Source organism: Protopterus annectens, chromosome 9.part0 (genome assembly GCF_019279795.1).
Source record: "Protopterus annectens isolate FY-2018-M chromosome 9.part0, PAN1.0, whole genome shotgun sequence".
NCBI lineage: Eukaryota > Metazoa > Chordata > Ceratodontiformes > Protopteridae > Protopterus > Protopterus annectens.
Genome location: NC_056743.1, coordinates 792,242,339 through 792,267,707, shown reverse-complemented (window position 1 = coordinate 792,267,707; position 25,369 = coordinate 792,242,339).

Here is a 25,369-nt window from a genome sequence, read left to right as displayed (position 1 = left end):
CGGCAGGCCGTATAATAATTCTGTCATTCGCCTTTAAGTCTGAAAGTGCTGTAAACTCAGCATTAGTCAAATTATCACGCAAATCAAAAAATGTAGAGGTGGAAGTACTGTATAGGTCTCTCTCAACCGCAGTAAGAAAGAGTTCTAAATCAGGTGCTAAACGTGGATTTAATAAACTTTTCTTTTTAAAAAGTCTTTGCTCACCTCCAATATTTGAGTCCTGAAAAAGCAATTTTAAGTTGACACTCCTAAGAAACATCCTGATAGCCAGGATGTTATCACTAACATCCACTCGCTTACTGGGAATGAAAGTTAGTCCTTTGGCAAGTACCGAAGATTCCGCTTCCGTAAGTACATGGTCAGAAATATTCCATATCAATGACTCTGCCCCCATCGTTGCTTGTGCGGGCGATTGTTGAACTCCATGCTGGCTTCCTTGCGCTTGACTCCACCATGTGGCTCCAGTTCTATTGACCTCTTCCTGCCTATCCGAATCGGAAGAGGAGCGTTTGGAAAAACCTGTTGCTCGTCAGTGCGAAGATTCTCCAAATGTATCTTACGTCTGACTACTGTGCTGGTGCGAACAGCTTCCCCGTGTTCCTCTTCCAGTGGCATGGAACGAGACTCGGCTGGGGTGAAGTAGACAGAAGTAACCAACTTGGGAGTTATTACTTCCTCATCTGGTTTATCGGAGGCAGAAGCAACTGTCCCATTGCTGGTGCCTTGCCTGGTTAGTTGATGTTTGATAGACTTCTGACCAATAGAATCGCTGGCATGTACAGACCCATGATCTAAAAATACCGTAGATTCTGCAGGAGTGGTCCGCGTGGGTTGGACAGGCAATGTAGCTAATCTATTGTTGACAGGCTGTTGTGAATTCGCAGCATTCTTAGGCCACATAAACACATTATTGTTAGCAAAATCTCTCATCTCAGAAGAACCTTAAACAGCATCTTTGTTTTCCCAAGTTGTCTCTCAAAGTGTTTAATGATAGACCAGTCTATGATCTAGGGACACATATAAATGTGGGTCCTGCCACCAATGCGCATATATTGATACTTCCAGGTTTTTTAGAAATCCAAATGATGGACGCCTTTGGGATCTTAGATGTTATTCAGATTGTAGCACTAAGAATATAGTCTATGTGGCATGTTGCCAACAGTGCTATATGTTCTATGTTGGCAAAACGAATCGCTCCCTACGTGAGCGTATAAGGGACCATCTATACTGCTTTAATAGACTAGAGACATATAGTGCTATAGCCAAACATATGCTGTCTTTTGCAGGACATGTTTTTTTGTTTCAGGTTCTCTGTGTTCATTTTGAAAGTCCAAGAGGAGGTGATCTAGTGAATACTACAGAGCTCTCTGAGGTCAGATGGATATTAAGGTTAGCGGCACATCGAGGCAGGGGCCTGAACGATCATGTGCCGTTGAAACCTGTGTTGAAAGCTAGATCACTCAGATAATGTATATACATATATATATATTTTTTGATAATTTTAATTTTTATTCAATGTATTGTTTGATAAGTATTTTTATTTGACATTTTTTGTCATATATATTATACATATATATTTTTAGTGGTGTTGTATCTTTAAAATTCTAACAGGATATGACAAATTTTAACAGGATATGACATATGCATATTTGAACTATTTAATGAAGGAAGTGATGCCATTTTTATGTATGTCTGATGAAGCGGGTGAACATGAAAGCGCTCACATTGATTAAAACCTGGATTTTTTGACTCTTTACATTTGGCAGTTTTTGGCTGTTATTTGATCGTTTTTGCCTAACTTTGTTCATTTTATTTGTGGACTATACCTTCAGCCAGTTTTGGAATTTGTTTGGTATATATATATATATATATATATATATATATATATATATATATATATATATAAATATATATGTATATATATATATATATATATATATATATATATATATATATGTGTATATATATATATATATATATGTATATATATGTATATATATATATATATATATATGTATATATTATAATGTGTGTGTGTGTGTATATATATGTATATATATATATATATATATATATATATATATATATATATATATGTATATATGTGTGTGTGTGTGTGTGTGTGTGTGTGTGTGTGTATATATATGTGTGTATGTATATATATATATATATATATATATATATATATATATATATATATGTATATATGTGTATGTATATATATATATGTATATGTATATATATAGTGTGCAAGTTTTTTGGGGATAATGATAAAACCTATACAGACATGAGAAATTTGCAAAAGTACCTCAAGGGGGTGCTTGACAGGCTACATCACATCTGCCACATGAAGTTGCAATACACACAGGATAGTCTGTAGATAACAGACCTTTACAGAACTTCAGAATCAGTACTTCATGTAAACTGTTAATTTAAATGGGCACAATTACCAGTCCTTTATTATTTACATGAAGACAATAGAAGAGAACGTCAGATTTGGATAAGAGGTAGCATGCTGTGAAGGTAAAAACAATAGCACTGCTGTTAAAATAATTTCCACCTGAAAAAGATGTGAGATTGTCTTGAGCAGCTTAGATTTCATTCTTGGGAATCGCACTCGATGGAAAGAAACATCAAAGATATGGAAATACTTTTGATGTTGGTAGAGACACGGTCTACTACATGCAGTTGTAATAGACAAAAATGGGGCTGTGCAGAACAAAAGTTCTGCTGAAAACGCAGATAGTTTAGTGCGGGAACAGAGGTCATTGAAGTGGTTCCAGCCAGTGCTGGAATATGCCCAATGTGTAATTACTTGCATAAAGACAACACAACAGGAAGGTGAATGAAGATGAAAGAGGCAGCACGCTGTGAAGACAACACCAAGATCACCATACTATGAATGCTTCCAACTCGCAAAGGGGAGTGCTGACCCAGAGTCTGTCAGGATGTTCATTTGGTGGGTCTCGCACAAAATAAATGAAGTACAGCTGTGTTATATGGACATCTAACAGAACTTGGTGAGTGAGGCTAAAGTCTGTAGTAGGATGCTGGAATAGATATTCCACAGGAAAATGTCTGGACACAGAGGTAGCTATACCTGTCACATTGAAAAGGCAGAATGTGTGTAAATTAACGAATGAGCTGACAAGAGACACCATATCAAATAGATCATTTGACTAGGTGTTCTCCAAATATGACTCTTGTCCACAAAGGGAATCCGTGGAACTTGAAGTTTTTGTGGATATCTGTATAGGGTCATTGGATCATAGGAAGTAACTAGACTATTGGCCCGGAGGCCCTTACAAGCCTAGCCAAGAATTTTCCCCCTGTTCCAACCAGTCGGCACCCTGTAGTCATTATGATTCATAATGAGCAATGCCAAAACATAACATTTCAATTGCTTATTTATTACATTTGTTTACCAGGGAAGTCCACTAGGCCTGAAAGAGCCCATTTTCAGTTGACGCCCAGGGAGATGAGCTCCAATCAGAATGTAGATGCAGAAAAAAATGAACCATTAATTGGTACAAAAGTAGAAACAGTATTGCACATGAGCTCCAATCAGAATGTAGATGCAGAAAAAAATGAACCATTAATTGGTACAAAAGTAGAAACAGTATTGCACATAGTGATTTACAGAAAGTTATACTAAATATATACGTAATAACAGGAATTTATTAGGTTTGATTATAGTAGTATGTACAGAATATATACATAAAAGCAGGAATTTAGTTGGTTGCCAGATTAATTTATCTGTTTATACCTCTCTGACGGAATTAATCAGCATTATTGTATTGAGACAAAACCATGTTAGTAACTGTCATAGGCAACTATTTTACTTGCTCTGACTGATATTTTTCATAGTAGTAGAATGCATATCCTTCATTTCTGTGCTTCACCTGACTTCATGCCCACCAGTAATGACTACCTGATTAGCAACTCATTTTAAATTATGTAATGGATGCAGCCTTTTTGTAAGCTTCTCTCCAAAAAGGTGCAGGTAGAGAATTGTAACGGTTATGCGATCACCTCAGTCACACGGTAATAAAGGTTAATACAAACACATACATCAATAAACTCACTAGGCTGGTGACAACTGTGATCCATGCTGTATGTGCCAACAGATTAATAACATGGAAGTAATGGCTCCAAAGAAGTTAATGTCCAGGGCAGTACACTTCAAGCAGGGATATTGCATTGTGCTATGACTATTAATGTGCCAGTTGTCTGAAGTTTGTGGGACACAGCTTTTCCGATGCAAATATTGAACTGTCATTAGTCAGGTTTAGTAGAATCCGTGAGACTCGCATGCCTGAAATATTCCCTGAGAGTGACCAAAGTTGGAGTGGAAATAAACCAGGAGTTCTGTCTAATTTCCTTGTGGTTGACAAAGATCCATGCAATGAAATTCACTGACAGCTCATACTACAAATAATGGGAGAAGTGTAGAAACAGTTTTAAATGTTATGTTCATCTTGTGTAAGAGACTAGCTCCCACAAGAGCGAGATAAAGGGAGGTTCTTGACATGTTGATAAAGCTTCTGCAAGGATAACCAAGTTGTCAAATAGATGTTTATATCCTGTAGCTTGCAAAGAGCTACAACTGGAGCTAGACACTTTGTGAACACTGCAGGTGCACTGAATGCACCAAAGGGCAGGAGACCGAAATAATTGTGGGAATCAGACACAGAAGTGTGAGAAACAACGGCAACCTCCAAGGATGGTAATGTGATGTTAATCATCTTTTGAACTACTGTGACAAGGAAAATAATGAGGAAGATGAGGGAACAGACTGTGAAGTTACATAGTGTTGAATTTGGCCAGTATCAGCAATTTGTGTCGGAAAGACAGGCCGTGGAAATCAAGGCAGTAGTCATCTAAAGCTGTTTTAAGTGTATTTTTTACTGTTTTTGCCATATCTTTGTAAAAAATGTTTTTTCCTTGTTTCCCACCTTTCTAAGCTAGTATATTCCATTTTTTTAGGCTAGTGCTGAATCCAGGGCTGTGTTACAACTGTCTGAGTTGCCCATACCTTACTTGGATAGAGGGAGGTTTCTCTGTTCACCTGTGAGAGAGGGAGCTTAGTAGCCATCTGTCCCTGGAGGAGTGGTTCCAGCCCAGAAGTTGGTAGTTTATAGGCCATTTTGGGCTAATTTCTATCTCTTTCATTTCCCTGCTGTTAAAACCGCATGTGCACTGTTTTGCATGTCCAGGCAGCGCTGGTTAGCTAGGGCTAAATTTATCCCGGCTGCACCAAGTCTCCTCTTCAGTTTTTCCCTTGTAGGTAGTCTAACTCTCACCCTAAGCACTTGGCATCCTACAGTCCAGCACTTACTCAGACCTAAAAGCAAGCACTTGTATACCCTGACACTTGATTGCCCAGCAGGGCAAGGCTCATTATTCACCCTTCACCCTTCACCAACCAAGCGACTAAGCAGCTCACCCTACTATTCCGGTATGACCAAAGGGCAATTTCAGGTATACTCCAGTCCAGCTGGTGAACCTGGGTATCCTGACGCAATGTTACAACTGCCTCATGTACACAGACCACCCTCTCCTCCTACCACAAAACATTAACATATGAGAAAGATGCAATTATATAGCTAAATTGGAGGCTAAGCTCTCTCCACCCAAGACTGAAACAGGCAGTCACGAGGAGAAGGTTAACACTTGCACCACACCTCCAGCCTCACATAGACATACTAAACTAGCACTGGCAAAAAATACACATAAATGCACAAAATCATACTAGGAGGCTCTAAATAAAAACCTGCAAAAGCATCACAGACCTCCAAAGCAGACACTCAAAACCTGCACCTCCCATTACAAACCAGACAACACATAAAAGTGTGCCGCACAATCACAGCCCTTAAGGTGAAATAACATACCTAACACACTAGTAATAGGCGACTCTATAGTCGGGCACACTGACGTCCCACTCACTAGGCTGGACAAGGAGAATGTTACTGTCAGCTGCCTGTCGGGAGCCAAAATCTGCCACATAACACAAGCACTTGGGTCACTCCAGAACAAGTACAAATATGACTGTCATTGTTCATGTTGGTGTGAATGACCTGAGACGTACCTCCCTGGACTACATGAAAAGAGACCTGGAAGAGCTCTCTGATCATGTAGCCCAGGCGGGTATGACCCTGAGTAGCATCCTGCCCTCCCCAAGAATTGATACCACAGTATAAAGAAAAAAATGATCAATTTCAACAATTTGCTAAGCTTCTGGTGTCATTCAAAGGGGATCCAGTGTCTGTCAGCCTGGGACGACATGCTCAACGAGCCTCGTTGCTTCACAAGAGACTGTTTGCACCTGTCACCCCTAGGCTTTTGAATACTGGCCAAGGCTCTTGCTGCCCCCATATGCCTTTTTTAGGCAAGGCTCAAAAGTCAAACCCACCTCCGTAAACATCACAAAAAAAAGTTATCCTACTCAACACCAGGAGTTTAAATCTCAAAATGCACATGCTTGAAGTGCTCCTCAGTATGGAGAATGTTGACATCTGTGCAATAACTGAAACCTGGTTCAAGGCTCCACAGAGCACCCCAGCACTATCTGGCTACAACTCATACCACACATTCGGCCACAGAACATGGACTGAAACACATAAGGAGGGGGTGTATCCATATTCATCAAGGATACCTACACCTCCAGGTTAGTGGTGCAGCATGATACCTCCGAGATCATCCATGTGCAACTAACATCAGGCAAATCTTTAATACAAATTGTGGCCTGCTACAGATCACCCTCCATGACCCAGGATCACCACTCTGCCTTTCTGGAGACACTGGAAAACATGAAGGTCCTACTGAACACCCTCATATTGGGCAATTTTCAATTACCCTACAGTTAACTGGGAAAACTACTTGAGTACAAACTCCCAGGTCCAGCGCTTCCTGGAATTTATCAACTCAAATGCCCTGGATCAGCTGGTAAACTCCCTACCAGAGGTGAAAACATATTGGACCAAGTCATCAGCAGCATGGGTAACAGGTGTTCCACACTGGAGGTCAACCCGTCACTAGTTAGAGAAGACCATAAACTAATCACTCTGGATGTCCACACCACCACCTCTAACCAATGAAACCACAGTGAAAAACTTTTCTATAGCAAACTTCACCTTACTTAAGACAGAGGTGGTAAGTTTCACAGACCCTATGCTAAAGGATAAGTGTCCAAGATGCAGGAACCTTTATAAATGCACTCTGAGCACCTACAAGGATGCATGGATCGTGCCATCCCTAGCAAAACCAAGATTCACTCCACTAAGAGAAGGAAACCAGTCTGGTGGACCCCTGCCATAAACCGGCTATACAGTAGAAGGTGGAAACTAGTTCAGAAAAAAAGCAAATCCCAAGAAGGAAAGACACAGTAAGAAACTAAGGTCCCTCATAAAATCCCCCAAGGCTAACTTAGAAAGAACAGTAGCCAAGGATTCAAAAGATAACCACAAAGCCTTCTTTAGCTATCTCAAGAATCTAAGTGGCAACTCGCAAATATGCTCTGAGCTAGTGCAAAATAGCACAAAAATATACTGAACCTACTGATATTGCCAACATCCTGGCAGATTCAGTGCAAACTTCACCCCCCAAAGGGCCCACAACAATACCAGAAAAGTATAGTGTCCCAGAAATCACAGACGCACAGGTGAAAACAGCCCTTTCAAAAGCCAAAACACAGCATCAACGGGGCCAGATGGTGTCCCAGGCTGCGTCTTACACATTCTACAGAACAAACTACCCCCCCCCCCTCACCTAAACACACTGTTCAACCTCAGCCTCTCCACAGGCTATGTGCCTATAGAATGGCACACAGAAACGGTTATTCCACTCCACAAAGGAGGGGCCACAGCTGACCCTGGTAACTATCTCCCCATAAGGCTGACTAACCTGGTCTGCAAGGCTATGGAGCGCATAATCATGGAACTCCTTAACAGACATTGGGAACCTCCAAATACTTGACCCGACCCAGTTCGGCTTTAAGGGCAGATCATGCCTACTAAACCTGGTTGACTTTGAGACAAGTCACCAAGGCCTTAGATGAGGGGAAGGTAGTTCATACAGCCTACCTTGGCCTCGCCAAGGCTTTTGACACCATTCCCCACTGAGGAATTATAGAAAAACTCACCAGCCTGAACATAAACCCCTACGTCATGAGATGGGTTGCCAACTGGCTTTCAGACAACTCACACGGTAAGAATAGCGGGCTCCAGGTCCGAGACTAAATCTGTCACAAGTGGTATCCTACAAGGCTTGGTCCTAGGATCCCTACTGTTCGGCATATACTTCTCAGAGATACAGGCAAACACAGGAGGACTATGGCTAACCAAGTTCGTTGATGACTGCAAACTGGGAGCCATAACTGACTCTCTGGCTGACACGGACATTCTCCAAAAGGGCCTTACTGAGATGGACACCTGGTGTCAAAGCCATGGTCTCAAGCTAAATGCCAAAAAATGCATAGTCATCCCGTTTGGGGAAAAACAAAATGCCCATGAATTACCACATAGGTGGCAGCCCCTTTAATACAGAAGAGATAAGAGATCTGGGGACCCAGGTAGATATTAATCTCTCCTTTGACAATCATATTGCCAAAGTAATTAGGAAATCCTTCTATGTAGCCCATCTAATTACTAAAGGGTTTGCATCTAGAAATAAAGAGGTTATAATGCCCCTCTACTAGTCACTCATCATAGAGTACAATGCCCCATTTGGGATGTACCTCACAAGATGCTTCCAACAGCTGGAAAGACCACAAAAGTACCTCACGAAGAGGATTACTGGCCTCAAACATATGTCCTATGCAGCCCGACTGGATAAACTGCAGCTGTACTCAAGTCGCATATCGCTTACTCAGAGATTATCTCTGCCTGACTTACAAAGCCATGTTCAACTCAGAATTGATGGACATGCTCCACCTAAAGAAATAAAAGTCACTGCGAGCCACTCAATCTAGTGAGCTAAACCTTGCACAACAATAAATAGAACATGCTGCTGGGATAGATTCCTGTCAGAGACTCCCCATGCTTTGGAATAAAATTCCTAACTACATTAGGCAGAGCCCCTCACTAACACTCTTCAAGAGAAACCTTGATGAGTGGATGGGTAACAGAAAATACACCCCTGGGATCACTTCATTGGCTCTTCTTGACAGAGGCTCAGTTAATCAATGGGGCGGCGAAAGTTGACGCACTCTGGCTAGGCTTATAAATGCCCTCTGGCAGATAGCCTAGTACCTACCTATGACCCTAGTGTCCATTGCTGTCGCACTTATTCAGCCAGCTGAATCCAAACATGTTTGACCTAGCATATAGAAGTCTGTGTGCAGCATATGCATCAGGGAAGCAGTATCCCTGTCTAAATTGCTTGGATTCTGCCCAGCATGTCACACACAGCCAGCTTTTAATGGCTGAGGATACCTGCCATACATCCCAGCCTTCAGTTGGTTGAAGACTAGCTGACTGTAACAGAAGGGTTGTCTCTGAGGCATTTAGAGCAGTGCTGGCACAAAGGAGTCACTGTTATGACAGGCTGGTAATATAGAAATTCCTAGCCATAAAACAACTTCCCTGAATAGGAGGGTATTGGTATTATTACTAGCAAATCTTATGAAATGGACAGCTGTATACCTTCCATTGTCAATAGTACTGAACAAAGTGTAACTGAGCCCTAGCCATCCAACAAAAGTCAAGAGACTTTCATTACTCTACTGCTGCATGTACCTGTAATAAAATCACAGATCTCCATGCTTTTCAAAAAACTATTGTCCTAGCCATAACAGAGCAATAGCTACAACCAAGGATTAGCAAGAATGAAATATTAACTCAGAACTGCAACATAATTGGGGATGGCTGCACAAAAAAACACCTGCATAGAAGAATGCTTAAACAAAACTTGATTCTGCTCCTGTATGAGCCCAGGTTGAAGTACTCTTGCAACTTTTTCTACTTCTAGTCTCTCTGTCCCCACTAGTAGCTTACCCTACCCTGCTTTCCTCTACAGTTTACACTCCTACCTTTTCCATGTGTTCCAATTACCCCCTATATCGCACCCAGCACTTCTCTACTCCTACCACCTCTGCTTTTGCAGAGATGATCTGTGACCATCTTTTTTTTTTTTGAGAAGGTCACCTGTATCCTGTTCCAGGAGCATACAGCAGGACTATCTAATTGAAGGGTTAGTGGTTCAGGACTCAGTTTGAGCTATTTCATTGGTGCAGAGTGCAGTTGGAGGTTTCTGGTGATTTCCTTGTATTGCTTACTTAGCTCTTCCTTGCGCATAGTGCACCATTGTGGACAGATGGACTGAGTGGTAAATCTTCATGGTTATGGATGCAAAAGCAGCAATACACATTTTTCCCTTGTAAGTGGCTGCCCTCTACTAGAGCAGTTCTTGAATAGTTCTCATCTGATTTAGTGAGCCACCCAGCATAGATTAGATTTTTACTGTTTCCTGCCAGCAGCAGACCCTATAGATCACCTGTTTTATAGACCTCCTACTGACCACCCCATAGGATGGTCACCCAGAAATCGCTCCGAGCCAGATAACTCAAGTCTGCTTCTCCGTATCTGCTTTAATACAAGGATCAAACATTGCCTTATGGACTGTCATTTCCCTTGGTTTCTCCTGTCAGCCTAGTGGACATGAGTTTTTGGAAGCAGTGTAGCAACTGGCTCATGTACTCTAACAATCCCTTACTCCTGAATCACTCGAGAGGCTTGCTTTTTTATTTTATTTATTTCCAGTTTGACCGGGGATGTCCACTGGGCTCAGGGAGCCCGTTTTCAGTGGAGGCCCGGTGAGAAAAGCTTCATGTTACAAAGTTTAGATACAGATACAATATAGAAAAGAATAACAATTTACAATTGTTTCATGCTAGAGAGCAGGTGTAATTTCTTAGGTACATGTTACCTTTAGATACAGACACATTATTCATGAACAATTTACAGTTAAATTTCATGTTAGAGAGCAGGTGTAGATTCTTAGGTACATGGTACAAATTTGATACTTACGATATGTACATGTGTGGTAGCCTATAGATCATAGCTAGAGAGACTAGTAATCATAGCTGGAGAGGAGTTTAGAGGTGGAGAGACAATTATAGGACTAGGTGGGGAGAATGCAGTTGCATTTTCTGTTTGAGTAAAGGTAAGAATGTAACTGAGATTTAAAGTTTTCAAAGTCTGCACAGGTCCTTAGAGAGGAAGGAAGAGAATTCCATTTTTTTGCTAAGGAAAAGGATAGCAGGAACTGACCAGCAGGACGATTGGGTTTTCGAAACACAGATTAGGTTTTGGTGAGTAGATCTGAGAGTTCTCTGAGGGGTGTAGGGGAGAAAGATGTTGCATAGAGCAGGGCACTTAAAGGGTTGAAAGATTAGTTTGTGGGCTGTGGTAATATGAAGATAGTCTAGATGGTTGGAGAGTTCAAGCCAGTGTAACAAATTAAGGGCAATACAGTGATGGGAGAAGTATTTGGCCTGGGTGACAAATTTAGAAATCTTATTATAACAGACTTCCAATTTTGAAGTGTGTGTGGCAGGTAAGTTGGTTAATAGAGGAGCACCATACATTAGTGAGGGGAGTAGATGGGTAGTGGCAAGCATTTGTCTGGTGGAAGGGGAGAGAAATTGGATGTTCCTGTATAGCATACCATGTTTTATATGGGTTTTCTTAATGTTTTTGCTGGATGTGAGTGTCGAATTTCAGGTGTTAATAGGTTCATAGGTTGGTACTAGGCTATCGGCCCTAGGGCCTATGCAAGCCTGCCATAACAATTCCCTGGATACTTCTTCCCACAATATTTACTTCTCCAGGCCCCTGTCTAGCAGGGCGACTGACATGATCCCTGGGGTGAATTTCCTGTCTCCCATCCAATCAAGGTTCCTTTTGAAGAGGGCCAATGAGGCGCTCTGCTTGATATGTATGGGCAGTCTATTCCAGAGTATGGGGAGTCTCTGGGTCAGGAACCTATCCCTCCAGCATGTTTTGTTCATTGTGATGACAAGGTTTAGACCCCTGGAGCGTGTGGCTCTGAGGGATTGGGAAGTGGAGCATGCCCAACAGCTCAGGGTTTGACATGGCCTTGTATGTTAAGCAGAGATCGCCTCTGAGTAGACTATATGCCACAGAGTATAGCTGGAGTTTTTTTAGACTGTCAGTATATGGCATCTGCATTAGGCCTGTGATTCTTTTCGTGAGGTATTTCTGTGGCCTTTCCAGCTGTTGCAGATGTCTTGTGAGGTACATACCAAACTGGGCATTATACTCTATAATGGGTCTAATGAGGGATGAGTACAGTGGGACAATGACCTCCTTTTTTCCGGATGAAAAGCCCTTAGTGATGAGGTGTGCCACATAGAAGGATTTCCTGACTGTTGTGGCAATGTGGTTATCGAAAGTGAGATCACTGTCCACCTGTGTCCCTAAGTCTCTCATCACACTTTCACTGTTTAGTGTCCTGCCACCTATGTGGTAATTCATGGGTAAATGTTTTTTTCCAAAGGGGATAACTTTACATTTCTTGGCATTGAGCTTGAGCCCATGGCTCTGGCATCAGGCATCTGTTTCTGTAAGGCCCTTTTGTACAATATCCACATCATTTGGGGATTCAATAGTGCTACTGGCTGTCAAAAAAAATAACTAGAAAATGGAAATCAAAATCTAATCCAACTATAATCGAAGTGCTGATCAATGTTAACAGACATAAAAGAACTGGTGTGGGATCTTTAGAAGACAGAGGGATCAAATTACATAGAAATAAAAAATTATGGAATTTGTGGAAATTAATTATGCAGAACAGTGTTAAGGAAAAAATGTGAGATTTAAGGGGGACAAGAACTGAGCAAAGTATGCAATGCTGGAGTGAATGACCATTTTTACAACATACATGTATGCTACAGTGTACATATATGCACAGTGCATAAAAAGAAGTTATGTACTCACCATAATGTTCCATGTTTGTTGTCCATAATTTTGCCTTCATTCTTGACAGTTTGGTTTGGAACTGAGCATTGGTTCTGACTCGGCCTAATACTAAAGCTTGAGAGCTTCCACTGGCTCGAGGCTACACCCTATCCCATGATGCCTGGTGAGAGTTCCCCAGATCTTGTTTGCAAATAAAGAATATGATTTATCAAAACATAAGGAGGTCAAACTATTCCCTAGCCTATGCGTCATAAAGCGAGAAGGGAATCCGACAACTCATGACCAATCCCATAAGCTTTCCTCTCTATCGCCCAGGTAGGTTTCCTCTCTATCGCCCAGGTAGGAGGAAGGAGGGTGGAATGCAAGAATGAAGGCGAGATTATGGACAACAAACATGGAACATTATGGTGAGTACATAACTTCTTTATGTTATGTTGTCCCGTCTCATCTTCATTCTTGACTGTTGGGACAGCGTCCCCAGCACCTTCTTTCTCGGGTGGGTGAAGGGAACAAACTCTACAGAATAGTGGAACCAAAGAAAGCCCTGTTCCATGAGGCCACATCTACTTTGTAATGAGTGATGAAGGTATGAGAATTAAGCCATGTGGCTGCAGCACAAATTGAATCCAGCGGAAGTCTGGCAAAGGCAATGAACGTCGACATAGCTCTAGTCGAATGGCCTCAAATTCTTTCTGGTAGTTGCTTTTGCTGAGAGGTATATACATAAGAAATGGTATCTGTTTGCCATTTAGATAAAGTGACTTTTGATACTGGAGCTCTTTTCTTGTTATCCGAGAAGAAAACGAATAATTGATCAGATTTTCTAAACTCCTTTGTCCTATAACTAGAAATGCAATAGTCTATGGACATCCAATTGGTGGAGTTTATACTCTGCATTGTTGCCATAGCTGGGAAAAAAGACAGGTAAATCAATAGACTGACTTAAGTTGGACTCTGAGCATACTTTGGGCAGAAAAGAAGGATTTGTTCTCAGTGAGACTGTCTTTGTGAAAAACCAAATAGTGAGGACGAATAGACAGGGCTAGAAGTTCTGAAACCCTCCTGGCGGAAGTAATGGCTGTTAAGAAAATTGTCTTCCATGTTAGAAATTTTAGTGGGCAAGACGAAGCTGGTTCAAATGGAGGGAGAATTAACTTATCAAGTACCAAATTTAGATCCTAAAGAGGTGGCGGCTCTCTTACTGGGGGTCTTAATAGGAATGTACCGCACAGAAAAGTCTTGCATAATCTGTGAGATATAACATTAGATCCCTTGTCTCCTATGTGGAAGTTTGAAATGGCAGCATGTTGTACTCGTACAGTGGCTGCAGCTGCACCTTGATTGAAAATTTCTGCTAAAAATTCAAGAATTGAAGAAATAGGGGCTGTAAAGGGATCTATATGATTTTTGGCAGCCCAGCAAGAAAACATTTTCCACTTGCTAGCATACAGTTTTCTAGTTCTGATCTTGTGCGAGATCAGAATGTGTCACACCGCAGAGGAAATATATGGAAGCCTGGATAGGATGGGAAGTGGAGTAACTAAGCTGTCAGCTTGAGTGTCTGAACAGAGGGTGGAGCATCCCTGACTGAGTCAGAAGATGTTACAGTTGTGTGCACTTACCATAAATGTAGATGTTCGAGTGTATTCACTGTTGCAGTCCTCACATATGGGTTATCCGGCTCCCGATAGCCCTCAATCAGCCCGAATACCAAAGTCCTTGGTATATGACGTCGGCTGCCGCCGGTTGTAAAACTGATGTCAGTACTTCAGGTATAAATGGAGGTAGCTGACGCCATTTCCTCAGTTCTTCTTGCCTTAACTGTCAGCAGCCCCCAAAAGAAGGCTAATCCAGGAATGGTAGCACCCTGGATAAGTCATACAAAAAATAAAAATCCATAGTCTGTGCCTTAGGAAAAAAGGGGGAAAGGAGGGTGGGAAACCAGGACTGCAACAGTGAATACACTCTAACATCTACATATATGGTAAGCGTGCACAACTGTACTATTTTCTTTGTGTTTCACTGTTGCAGTCCTCACACATGGGTTGATTCCCAAAGCCCAGTAAGAAGACAAAAGGGGGGGAGGAAGGATCACAGATTAAGGGCTGGTAAGGAGGTCCTGCAAAACTGCAGAGGCAAAACCAGCCCTGGATTTAGAAAACAAAGGTAGATAAATAGTGACCCCAAGTAGTTTGGCAAAGGGAACAACCTCTATAGTGGAGCTTACTACATGGAGAACCCTGATATCACTGTTCTGTCATGCCTAGAACAGCAACACTAAACTAGTGGTCATAACGCATATCACGACTCTTATTCATAATATACACCAAGCAATGTAAGCTTCACATCTAGATTTACTCTCCTTGAATCCTGCCTAAATACGGGACACCTCCAAAACAAAAAACATGGTACCCCAAACACAACATCCAAAGCACCCAATACATATGAAAACAGTAGTACCTGTGTCTCAAGCATTTAAGGCAATGACCAGCTACTTGAAACATATATTTTACTGGTAGGTGACTCTATAGTGAAACATACAGAAGCCTGACTCACCAGGTTGAACAAGGAGAAGTTTATGGTAATTTGCCTGTCAGGTGCAAGGAGTTCCTAGATCACATGTGCATTCAGGTCTCTCAACAACAAGTACTGTTATGATTTGTGATAGTTCATGCTGGTGGGAAAGACTTGAGACGCACCTCTCTGGAGTATATGAAGCGAGCTATGATAATGCTCTGAGTATATTTCCGAGTCAGGTATGTGCCTAGCTTTGAGCAGCATTTCACCCTCGCCTAGGATGATACCACAATATAAACAGAAAGTGATTGACTGCAATAATTGGATTAGTTTTTGATGTCATTCTAGATGTCATTCTAAAGGGATGCAGTTCCTGCTAGCCTGGGAGGACACAATGCGTGGACTACGCTGCTTTGCCAGAGATGGACTTCACCAGGCACCTCTAGGCTTTCATTTGCTGACTAAGGCACTTGCTTCATCATACTGCCTTTTGTAAGCAAGGTCACAACAGCAGTATTGTCGACGTGAAAATATCAATCGCAAAGAAACCCATGGTCATTCTGCTAAATGGTAGTTTAAATCAGAAATGGCACTTTTTTTAGAAACACACCTCTTCCAGGTAGATGTTGACATCTAAACCTGGCTGAAGGCCACAGAAAGTACCCTGGCCTGGCAAGGCTACAATGCATTCCAGACTTTGAGACCACAAATTGAAGGTGTGAGAACCAAAGTAGGTGGAGTATCTATTTTATCTACGATAATTACATCGGTAGAGTGGTTAGACAAGAATAGTCTGGTTCTCCTCCAAGTTCAAATAATCATAGTTAAGACCCCCCCCCCCCTTCAGCTTAGCAGCAGTTACAGTTGTGCTTCCATGAACCAAGATGCCCCCACAGCTTATTTATACCTACTTTGGACAATTAATGTACAGTCTAACACCATAGTCATGGGAGACTTTAGCTACCTTTCCATTAATTGGGAAAGTGATGTCAGCCTAAACTCAGTTGCACACAAGTTACTGGACGTTAACTGAAATACCCAAATAGTGCACCACAGAGCAAGGGGCTTCAATATTTTAGACCTGTCCTCACTATCATGAGTGAATGGTGCAACAGTTCACTTGCCGTGCCTACACTTTAAGTAGACCATAAATCAAGTCAACCTTAAAAAAAATTCACCAAAGATAGCTATATCCTCCTAATGGAAGGTGTAAATGACTGCCAAGCTCCACTTTCCAGAGATGGCATTAATGGCTTTACTAAAGTATACACTGATGCCCTCTTAAAAACATCTATACAAATGTATAGACACAGTCCTGACATATTGGAATAAGGCAAGATTCTCAAATAAAATAAATAAAAACCGTGGATGTCCAGTATTAAGTTATACAAAAGGAAAAAAAAGAAGGTGATAACTACAAATACAAAATTGAGATGATAGAACTGGAACAGCACCCTTCTGAGCCTAAACAAGCAAATAAGAAAACTCCTCAATTTTTCAAAAAGCAAGTAAGGGAAATTTTTGGTAACAGACAAGGATAACCATAGGGCTTTTTCCAGCTACATCTGCAACCTAAAAGGTATCGCTCTGATGTTTGGTGAACTAATTGTGGATGGGCTCACACACATTCACCATGTGGAAATTGCAAACTTACCAGCAGACAGGTTTGGCAAGAATTAGACCGCCCATTCCCCCAAGCATACCACAATCCATGTCTTCATCTCTTCCTCCCTGCATCTCCAAAGTGCAATTCATCAGTGCTATCTCTGAGGCTAGGAGCACAACCTCCATGAAACTAGATTGCATTCTGGGCTCCGCTCTTAATGTTGTAAAACAAGAGGGTAGCTAAACTGTTAGGCACTATATTCAAACACATCCTGGGTACTGGATTTGTCTGCAATGAATGGAAAACTGAGACTGTAAACCTGCTCCACAAGTGCGGCTGTTCAACAGATGCAGGTAACTATATGGCAATGGAATGAATCCTCCTGGATCTCTTAAATTAGGGTACAGGTGACCCCCAAACCATGGATACGTCCCAGTTGTGTTTTGTCAAAGGCAGATCATGCCTGCTAAACCTGGTAGAAACCTTTGATAACGTGACAAGCGCCAGAGGCAATGGCAAAGTCTCATCCACATGGCCTATCTTGCATTGCCCAAGGCCTTTGACAGTATCACACATACGAGTATCATGGACAAACTAACCCAGTTGCAGATCAACCCCTATGTTGTCAGGTGTGCTGCAAACTGGTTGACAGATTGACAACACTCTGTCAAAGTGAGAGACTTTATCTATAACAGCAGACCTGTCACCATTGGGGCCCCACAATGGTCATAGCTGGGCCCCCTCTTGTTTGACTGATACTTCTCCAAAGTCCAGTTCAAACTGGATGGGCTGTGGCTAACCAAGTTTACAAATTAATGCAAACTAGGGGTTATCACCGAATCTCCTTGAGATGTCAGTGTACTTTATAAGGGGCTTACACAGACCAATGATTGGTTCCCATGCTGTGGTGGTAAAGTAAATACTAAGAAATGCATTATCATTCCCTTGGTTAAAAACAATGTCCTTGATTTATAAAATAAGCAGGAATACCCCAAGTACATATTTAGTAGTGAGAGACATTGGAATACAAGTTGACTGAGAGCTCAAGTTTGACCACCATGTGTCTACTGTGGTGAGGATGGCATTCTATGTTGCTCACCCGATTCTAAAAGGCATCACTGCAAGAACAAAATAGGGCATAACTGCCCTGTATTCATCCCTCATCAGGGCTGAATATAAAGCTCCCTTTGGAATGTACTGTACCAAACACCCGAAGCAACTTGATAGAGCTCTGAAATTTCTAAGCAAGGAAATTCAGGGTGACCATCACAAGTCATAGATGGACAGACTGCAGTCACTGTACTCATTGGTGTATAGACTACTTAGAGGTGACTTATGTCTGGTTACAGGGGTATCTCTGACCAAAATATAAAGTAAATGCAGTACATTATGCAAGTCAAATGGTACGAGAGTCACCCGTTACAGGGTCCTTAAATCTAGCCAGCAACATAGAGGACCTACTGTAAGGAGAGATGCATCTCGCAGAATTTGCCACTGCTCAGGAATAGGCTTCCAATCCATATCAAGCACAGCCTTCTGCTTGACACTGTTTAAGAGCAACCTGGATGACTGGAATGGAAAACTGCAAATTTTAGCCTGGGATTGGCCCACCTTCATTTCTGGATAGTCATTGCTAGGAAAGACTTTGGGATAGACGCTCTCTCAAATCCAGTAATTTATTTGGATTTACTGTGTAGGCCTATAAAGACCCTTGAGTCACTAGCCTAATGACATCCTCAGAACCTATATTGCATGAACTCTACAATATTAATAATAGTTATGATAATCATTTGGGTGGTGTAGTGGTGCAGCGGTAGTGCTATTGCTTCATAGCGAGAGGTTCTACAGTTCGATTCTCTGCTGGAGTGCCTTCTGTGCAGAGTCTGCATGTCCTCCCTGTGTTTGTGTGGGCTTTCTCTGGATAATCTGGTTTTCTCCCACATTGCAAAGACATGCATCTGGAGGATTTCTCCTCGGGCCTCTGAAAATTGGCTACTTTCCAAGTCGGCCTTTCTCAGTAAACAAATGTTAAATAAATAAAAATCTGCAATGAAGAAAAGGCTGCATCTGCCATATTATCAGGCCTTCCATATAACTTATGCTTGAGGGGTTCCTATCACATTATCAAAAACTGATTATCCCGAACGGCTAAAACATCGAAAGTGCCGTTCATTGAAACTGTTCTTGTTGGAGCTCGGTACAGTGAGGATCAATAAATTTGCCCTTTCCTCACTCTAGTGCAATCTTGGAGTTGGTATATATAATTAGCGGGGGGGGGGGGGCTGCGACAGTTTTGATGAATGGCCCTTTCGATGTTTTAGCCATTCGGGATTGTCAGTTTTCGATAATGTGATATAGACCCTGCTTCAGTACTATGACTTGACTACGTCTCTTGAGTTGTTATTCTGACCCACAAATGTGTGGGTTTTCAAGTTTTGTGCTTGAATGTTAGGACTGAACTATGTCTGTTAAATTTGCATTCGGACATAATAATGAATTGTTGTTTGTGCTTGAACGTTATGACTTAAGTCTTTCTAGCTTTTCATTCTGCTAACCATATGTATCTGGAGAGTTCCTTCCAACCCCTGCTGGGAATGGGTAACGCACCAGCCAGTATGACTCTCATTAAATAAGGAACAAATAATTAAATGATTTAATTGCAAAGTACATACTACTGTAATGGATATAGCTTAATGAAGTACTCCTTAGAACTGTGTGTGTGTTGTGTAATCCATTAACCAGTTCATTCAACCATTTTACAAAAGTGACATTAGGTAAGTTTACTAGATGGAAACACAGCAGTGTAATTGTACTATTTAATATTGCCCAGTATATAATCTCTTTTTTTAGATGCATGAAGATAGCCGAATACAAAGAGATTATAGGATGAAAGGAGTAGTGCACTTGTTACCATACCTCTGAATGTAGTAGTGCACTTGTTACCATACCTCTGAATGTAGTAGTGCACTTGTTACCATACCTCTGAATGTAGTAGTGCACTTGTTACCATACCTCTGAATGTAGTAGTGCACTTGTTACCATACCTCTGAATGTAGTAGGGCGAGTAATCTGGACAAAGCCCAACAAAATGGGTGGGGGGCCAAGGCAGAAAAATAGGGACATACTTTGAATATTGTTTTTATTATCTTAAGGAGTTGCTAGAGCAACAGGTTTAACGCACATTTCCTGATGGATTTAAAGTCTGAAACTCAATTGTATGCCATTATCTAGTGACTTCAATCCTCCGATCACCCAAGTCATGTGACAGAAAAGCATTCATTTTATGAGGAGCAGACCAGAAATATAAGACCAAAAGCTGGATATTCATAGATAGTCTGAAGATCTGGGAGGTTTCCCTGGAAACTAGCCATGGGGCAAATTACTGTTTGAATGATTACTATTGGAAAGGGGTGTAGTAGCCCTGAACAACTTTATAAGATTCATTGGAGGGAATCTCACATAAATAAAAAAAAGTTCACTTTGTAAATAAAGCAGAATCACACGTCTTGCTGAAGACACCTTGTCTGCAGCGGCGTGTTGGAATGCACATGGAAGTAGAGAGTCTAATCACAGAACCTGTAATAATGTGTAAGAACAGATCTGCAGAAGTCACTTTTTCAGTGGTCGCAGTCAGTTTCTGGCTGCAGACCATGAAACTGAACTATTAACTAAAGACACAATAAATTCAACCCAAAAGCATACATATTGGTTAACTTCAAGTGCACAACATGACCAAAATAAATGCAGGCACACAGATTCCTGTACTTTGTCAACACATTTGTCAACACAAATGTTATGAGCCAGCTAGTCAACACTCAGTGTAGGTAACCATGTCTTTGCCCTAGCCATCAGTAATGTCTGGTACTACCTCAACCAACAAAAATGTAATGTATTCAGTGATGAGGCTGGACCATAAAGATATGTCCTTCAAAGTACTGCTAAAACATGGGACTCCAGCTAACCCTGGAATGTGTGGGGGGTAACTCCTAGGCAATGTTGTATGTGACACACTGACATAATTTGACCACTCACACCCCGGGGAAACCATTACCTATGCAGACGGTTTAAATAAGAGCATTTTATGATGTCTATACAGCGATAGGCAGCAGTCCCTACCCAAAATAAGTACCAGACCAACTGCAAAGAAACAACAACCCTGTTGAATGCCCAACATCAATATATTGTATAAAATATGAATGACAACTCCTGGGCAAAAATTAGAAATACAGTACCCAGAATGGTAAAGTTTTTTTATCAAACTAAATTAGCTATTCTCAGGACAAAGACAGTCTGAGAGTCCCAGTTGAGTTGAAAGATGCCTAGAAGGCCAAGGGTAATCAGAAGGGTTTTGTCGCCTTGGTCTGCAATGTCAAACTAATACACCACTAGGTGATTACCTATTTGTGAATGGACCAATCCATGATTATATGGAGAATTCTAGCTAATGAGCCTGGCATTTGTTGCCTGCATTACATTTCATTGCATCTACCCTCGCATCTCTCAGATTATTCCCAGTCGTAACTACTAAGCTATCAGTAGGGAATAAGTACACTGTGCACTGCTCCAGGCCCTAAGACAGACGACAATGGGCTACAATACTATCCCAGTAAGTCTGTCTAAAAGTATGACCCTGACCAATATGACTCACTGTAATGACCCTTTACTTGTACCCCACAAACATACTTTGTGAAGGATGAATGGCAGACTACAAATATTATCCGTCGGCACTAGGGCAGGCCTTGCAAAGAACTAAAAATGTACTGACTCACAAGGCTAAGTGACCTGAAATGCAAAGCCATGGAAAGAATTACCAGGGGTAACAGCCCAGTGTTGGTAATGTCAACAGCAAGTCATTATCAATCAACCAGGCAGATTTCTTCAAGATGACCATCTAGGCATTGGATAAGGGACATTTGGTTACATGCCTACCTGCACCTGGTCACAGCATTCATCACTGTACTCCACGTAAGCATTGTATACAAAGTTTGAGAAATACATATTACCTCCTATGCCATCTGCCTGACAGGACAGACTAAATCTGGATAGGAGAGTCTCTGTCCACAAAACAGTTGCTACTTACTAGAGTCCTTCTGGGACTGATGCTGTTGCAATTAAGTTGTGGCATGTACTTCTCTGAAGTTGCAGTTAATCTCAAAGGTCTCTGGTTGAACAGGTTTGCAGCTGATTACAAGCTAACTGTAGTAAGTGAATACCTCAAAGACAAATACTCTTGAAGTAGGTGTTACCCAGACTAATAAATGGGTGCCACAGTCATGGTGTGAAACACAATTTGAAAAAAAAAATGCATAGCACCACATTGGAGAAAGAGACTCCCCTAAAAATGACTTGAGAAGCTCCACCAAGAGTAGAAGCAATGGTAAGTGATTATGTGATGACACCGGAAATAGTTGGCCAGTGGTCATCAGGTATCTACTGCCATAAGAACATCATTGCATGTTGAAAAACCAACAGACCAGGGTGTGCTAACAAGGTGCAGCAATGCCATTAGTCCATTGCACTTGGCATGTCATTAGACTAATCTGTTAGTAAAGGGATGGTTTAGGTGTATACCTGTGCAGGCATACACAACACCTGGATCCTCAGCAACGATTATCCATGTAACTCAAAAAAAACATCTGAAGTGGAAATCACAGTGGGGATGTGGGAGAAAATGGGACAGAATGTAGAAGTGAACTAAATTCCACAGTAAGCAGAAACATTTGTAATCCAGATGTTGCTACTGGCCACCAACTTTGCATTTCAGTGCTTCAAATACAAATCTTGAACATGCTGCCCATGAAGTATAAATGGCTTATCCTGCATTAAAATGGATGTACTGATATTGCCCTTACAGTTCCTGAGATATATCAACTATGAAGTGAGGAATAACTGGAAAAGAGCAACAGGCTCATAGTTACTCACTATTCATACAGCCTAGGCCAAAGTTCCACTTGATCCAAAACAATGTTGGGTGAAGTGACTTAATCAATGCTCTGCAATATATAAGTAAGGGTGGCAAGTTTCTAGTAATGCTTTCTTTTTATATAAAGTAGCTATTTAATGCGGTAGGTATGTAGTCCTCTGCAGTATCTGTTAAACAGAGTTACAGTGTTAACTAAATGGAGACCTCCTTTACAGTCTGATCTTGCAGAGAAGACTAGCACAGTAATGTGCAGCAATGAGTATATAATGTTTGCTGAAGACTGGACATTTGTGGTAATCAGTCCAGTTAATGGAAACCATATCACCTGACAAATGGCGACCTCCTTGCAGTTGATGGAGGCTGTAAGGAAGGTACCGCAAAAATATATCAGTAAAATGCAATATATTCAGACTATAGGACACTAACCAGGGCATAGTAATGAATCTATTTATTTTTTAGTGCAGTGAATAAAGAGAAACAATTAATGAAAATATAATTGATGAAGCAGCTTTTCCTCAACAAGCATCATTGTCCTACTTTAATCGGAACTAGTACTGCACACCACATACTTTCATTGGGGTCTGCAAACATGTTCGTAGGACCATTGCAACTCATTTTGGATGAAACTAGGACTTCCCTGCCATTAAAAAAAAAAAAAAAAAAAAAAATCTAAGCTTTGTTTCCTGCCTTTCATGTAACTAGTGGCTTCTGGCCCAGAAATTGTAGTTTATTGGCTGTTTGGGCAGTTTTTCCATCTCTTTCAACTTTCTGGTTTAAAAGCCCATGTTTGCACTTGTTTCCCACCTTTCCTGTAACTAGTCTAGTCCAGATACAGATTTGCTGTATCCTGGACTGTTTTTGTAAGCTTCTGAGAGGTGCCAACGTCTTCTCTTAAATTTCTCCCTTAGATCTGCTAGTTCTATCCTCTACTGCACTTTTATTAGCTTATTAGTCTAGCACTTCACCATACCAGACTTCTTGTAGCAATTATTGTAGCACAAAAAAGTGCTACCAGCTCTAAATGTTCTACAAGGAAACAGCTCCAGTACTTCTTATTAATGCCCACCCCTCCAGGCATGTCTAAACATCTGTTCCCTGTGCTTTCTCCTATTAACCTGGTGAATTTAGGCATCATGAGGCAATGTAGCAAATGCCTCATGTACACAACCCTCCCAACACTCAGACTTGTGAGAGATGCGCTTATATATCCAAATTGGAAGCCACACACTCCAGTGAAGACCGGAATAGCTGGTCAAGAGAAGGTCAACACTTGCACCACATCAAATGGAACACACAGCCCTCCAGAACACACACCAGCACTGCCTTCACATAAAAACGCAAACCACACACCCACCTTTGTGGAGGGTCTCAATAAAAATCTACCCAAACAGCAGAGACCTCCAAGGCAGAAACGCACTCTAGCACCACAACACTAATCACGAGACAACTCATAAACAGTGTGCCACTCAACCAAAGCCACTAAGGCAAAACAGCATGCCCAGCACACTAGTTATAGGTGACTCAATAGTGAGGCACACTGATGTCCCACTCACTAGGTTGAATAATGAGAAAGTAACAGTCAGCTGCCTGTCAGGTGCCAGGATCCACCACATAATGCACACACTCAGGTGCCTCAACAACAGGCACAAATATGGCTCTGTCATTGTACATGTGGGTGTGAATGACCTGCGACATACCTCCCTGGACTACATAAAAAGAGATATGGAGGAGCTCTCGGATTATGTAGCCCAAGCGGGTATGACCCTAGCCCTGAGCAGCATCCTACATTCACCCAGAATGATACCACAGTACAAGCAGAAAATGATTTATGGTGTCATTCTAAGGGGATCCAGTATCTGTCTGCCTGGGATGACATAATTGAGAGACCTCAATGCTTTGCCAGAGATGGCCTGCATCTGTCACCCCTAGGCTTCCGGATACTGGCCAAGGCTCTTGTCACCACTATAGTGCCCCTTTTAGGTGGTGCTCCAAAGACTGAATTACCACCGTAACTGCTACAAACAAATACAGTCTGAGGGTCATGCTGCTCAATGCTAGAAGTCTACATTTCAAAATGCACTCACTCAAAGCACTCCTTAAAATGCAGAACATCGACATTTGTGCTGTAACAGAGACCTAGTTCAAGGCAGCAGAAAGCACCCCTGCACTAGCAGGCTATAACTCATTCCACACCTTTCAGTCCCAGAACTTGGACCGAAGCTCCAAAGGTGTTTCCATAATCATAAAGGATGTGCACACCTCCAGACTGGCAGCCCAACACAACACATCAGCGATACTTCAGGTGCAGCTAACATTGGGTAAGACAGAGATTCCGGTTGTAGCCTGTTATAGGTCCCCAACCATGTCCCAAGACTCGCACTCCAT